Below are 4,300 nucleotides of genomic sequence, written 5' to 3'. Positions count from 1 at the left end.
TATTTCCATCCATTTGCATGCAAAATTCAAGAAGTCCTTGTTTTTTACTGCTGAGTAGTACTCTAATATGTATATATTCCATACTTTCTTCATCCATTCTTCCATTGAAGGGCATCTAGGTTGTTTCCAGACTTTACCCTTTTTTAAAGCATCATCTTTATTTTATGACTCACTATACCCTTTTTCTTCTTTCTTCCAAACCTACGTACATTTATCCAACACTATGACTCATCTGGATTTGTCTTTATTGCATATCTGTAATTCTTTACTGTTTTGAAGAGCTTTTAAATGGTAAGCAGCTTGGTTGCAGCTGCTCTGGACGCTGGCTCCGCCTCTCTCCAATTTCAAATGGTGGAAGTACCATTACTGCTAGCTCTGGGGTCTCCAGGTAGGAGCCCAGGTAGGAGCAGCACTCAGCACTTTAGCTCTGAGAATGAGTGTGCAGCACATAAACATTTTTTGTCTGAGTAATAGCTAAATCTGCCATGCAGAGCACTGCACAGCCTGGAAATATCTCTGTATATGGTGGCAGAAATTCGTCATGCCCTCTGCCTGTGCACTCCTAGCAGCGCTGAGCCCTGGCCATGGTCTCAGCTACTTTCCTCCCGACCCCAAGTGAGCCTACAAATGCCATTGAAAAGCTCCATAGCCAGTGTTTGTGCTGGTGGCACGGCCCAGGAAGCTGCATTTTAAAACAGTGCAACTTTTTTTCCTGCTAAGGCTGAATCAGAAAAAAACTCTCTATAAGGAGCTTCAAGCAAACAAAGCCCATCCAAGAAAATTCCGCTAGCAAACCATGCTTAACTCTGTTCTTTTGTCTAGAATTAATTATTAAGCTTTCTCGGGTTTTCATGGATTTAGTCCACCATGTTGTGTACCAAATGTAGAAGGAGGAGCTGCTTGTTCATCCTGGCTACCCAGAACCAAAATAATCACAAAGAAACTGTATTAATTAAACACTGCTTGGCCCATTAGCTCTAACTTCTTATTGGTTAACTCTTACATCTTAATTTAACCCATTTCTAAAAATCTGTGCATCACCACGAGGTAGTGGCTTACCAGCAAAGTTTCAGCACCTCTATCTCCAGTGGCAGATCCATGGTGTCTCCCTGACTCCGCCCTACTTTCTCCCAGCATTCAGTCCAGTCCTCCCCACCTAGTTCTGCTCTGCCCTTCTCTGCTCTGCTATAGGCTGAAAGCAGCTCCTTTATTCATTAATAGTAATCATAACACACAGAGAGGACTCCCACATCACAAGACAGCCAGAGAAACATAGAGAGAGCCAGTCTTAAAGAAAAAAAAGCCTTGGTAATGACTTTGAAGAATCTTTGCCCATAGACCATTTTTTAATTAATAAGAACGTGCACTTACAAATCACTTCATAAACTAAGGTTTTTCATTTAAGATTTATTTTTATTTTATGTGCCTGAATAATTTGCCTCCACATGTGCCTGGTACCCAAGGGGGTCAGAAGAGAGTGAAGGATACTCTGGAACTGGAAGTGGGTGCACTGTACATGATTTACAACATGTGTGCATGAGCTTCAATATTCTAACAAGATGGGGGAGCTATCAAATTTTAACATGCTTTAGAATTCAACTCTTCTACTCGTTGTGATAAAGTAGATGTGAACCACAAGTGTGCAGGTGGCCATTTGTTATTCTTCGCTGCCCATCACTTTATCTAGGATTGTTTTGAGTCTTTGAAAATAAGTCTACACAGCATTGAATGACTAGTTTCTTATTTACATGCATGTATGTTTTGACAGCATGTATGTGCAGTGCATCATGTGTGTGCAGTGCCCATAAATGCCAGAACCACTCTCTAGAACTAGAGTTACAGTTATAAGCTGCCATGTAGATGCAAGAAATTAAACCTGGGTCCTCTAACCACTGAGCCATCTCCAGCCCCCTTTAACACCTTTTTGTTGTTGTTGTTTGATTTTTTGAGACAGGGTTTCTCTGTGAAACAGCCCTGGCTATTCTGGAACTCTCTGGATACCAGGCTGACCTCAAACTCACAGAGATCTGCCTGCCTTTGCCTCCCAAGAGCTAGGATTAAAGGTGTGTGCTACTGCCGCCCAGTAACAAATAGGTTTAGAGACTCAGACTGTTCTTACATTAATTGCAAAAAAATTTAAGGGAGAAGTTCCTTTGAGATCACAACCATGAAGTCACATGGTTATACAAACCCTGCTGCATTGGTGTGTGAAACATGAAACACATTTGCCTTTCTCCTAGCACTGTTACATGTATATTTGTGTCTATGTTTCTATTTTATTTTTGAAGCAAGTTTCTACCACCAAACCTGAAGCTCACCCATTGGTCAGACTGACTAGCCAGAGACTGCCTGGAATCCTGCCTCGGCTTCTCAGTGTTTGTTTTTACAAATGTGTGCTTATGTGCTCAATGTCTGCCTCTGTTGGGGGGGTTGTTTATTTGTTTTTGTTTTTTAAGACAGGGTTTCTTTAACCCTGGCTGTCCTGAAACGTGCTCTCTGGAACAGACTGGCCTCTATCTCACAGAGATCCACCTGCCTCTGCCTCCCAGTTGCTGGAATTAAAGGTGAGAACCACCTCTGTCTGGCTCATGTCTGACTTTTTGAGTACAGGAATCTAAATGCAAGATGTCATGCTTGCAAAGCATGTTACTCACTAAGCCATTTCCCCAGCCACTGTGTATTCATGTTTTTGTAAGTTGCTTAATGTCAGCTGGGCAGCGGTGGTGCACACCTTTAATCCCAGCACTTGGGAGTCAGAGACAGGCAGATTTCTGTGAGTTCGAGACCAGCATGGTCTACAGAGTGAGTTCCAGAACAGCCAGGACTGTTTCACAGAGAAACCCTGTCTCGAAAAATAAAATAAAACAAAACAAAACAAAAAAATAGTTGCTTAATGCTTAATGGTGCACAACACAAATATATCAAAAACTTACCCTATTGTCCTTAAGAGCAAACCTGAAACTCAAGAATAAATGAGTTTGGTTACCTATTCTTTTACATTGGCTTTGTGTTTTTCTCACTTAAAATTATATTTTTCATTTTATGTGTAGGAATGTTTTGCCTGCATGTATGTATATATTTGTGGTGATATTTTGTTTGTGCTCTAACAAATAAAGCTTACCTAATGATCAAAATGCAGAGCTAGCCACTAGTTAGCGATAGAGGCCAGGCAGTGGTGGCACACACTTTAACCCCAGCACTTAGGAGGCAGAGGCAGACAGATCTCTGTGAGTTCAAAGCCACCCTGAGCTATGCAAGATCCATCCAGTCTAAAGGAGAATCAGGGCCAGGCGGTGGTGGCTCACACCTTTAACCCCAGCACTAGGGAAGTGGAGACAGGAAGGGGTATGCCTAGGTGGAGAGAGGAATGAAAGGTAGGAAGAGACAGGAGATCATGGATTCAGTCTGAGGGTTCAGAAAAAGGCATTCAGTCTGAGGATTTGTAGAAATAGGATACCCCTTTGGTCTGAGGATTTCATAGAGTTAAGAACTAGTAGCTGGCTGCTCTGCTTCTCTATCTTTCAACTTTCACCCCCTAATATCTGACTGCAGGTTTTTATTATTAAGACCAAATAGAGATCGCATTACACACATTTTACTTAGAGGTTCAGGTATCATCTATTGAAGACTACCTTCTCCCCTGCTGAACTCTGTTGGCACGCTTGCCAAATGATCAACCTACATGAGCATGTGGGTTCATTTCCAAACTCTGGCCCACTGGTTTATCATTTTGCTAGAACATACTTGATTACTATAGCTTTGTGGTCTGTTTTGGAATTAAGAAGGGTATATCCTCCAACTTGGTTCTTTCTCAAGATAATTTTAGTTATTCTAATTCTCTTGCATTTGTGCATGGATTTTAAGATTCCCTCACCAGTAACTTCAATAAGTGAGGATTTTGATGTTATCTTACTAATTTTTCATCCATATTGTATGATTTCTATTACTTTGAGGTCAATTAGGGCTACCCAGCAAGTTCCTGGCCAACCTTAGCTACATACTTAAAGACTTTATCTCAAAGGAGAGTGGAGAGAGAAGGGGAGAGGGGAGCAGAGCAGTTTAGCAGGGAGAGGCTAATCTATTCTTTTTTTTTTTTTTTTTTTTTTTTTNAGACAGGGTTTCTCTGTGGCTTTGGAGCCTGTCCTGGAACTAGCTCTGTAGACGAGGCTGGTCTCGAACTCACAGAGATCCGCCTGCCTCTGCCTCCCGAGTGCTGGGATTAAAGGCATGCGCCACCATCGTCCGGCGAGAGGCTAATCTAAATAAGGCTGCCAGCTGTTTGGCAACCAAAGCAACAGCT

Source organism: Alexandromys fortis, unplaced genomic scaffold (assembly GCF_014885135.2).
Source record: "Alexandromys fortis isolate MF-2015 unplaced genomic scaffold, M_Fortis_MF-2015_v1.1 scaffold_7, whole genome shotgun sequence".
Taxonomy (NCBI): domain Eukaryota; kingdom Metazoa; phylum Chordata; class Mammalia; order Rodentia; family Cricetidae; genus Alexandromys; species Alexandromys fortis.
This window is presented reverse-complemented; position numbering follows the sequence as displayed.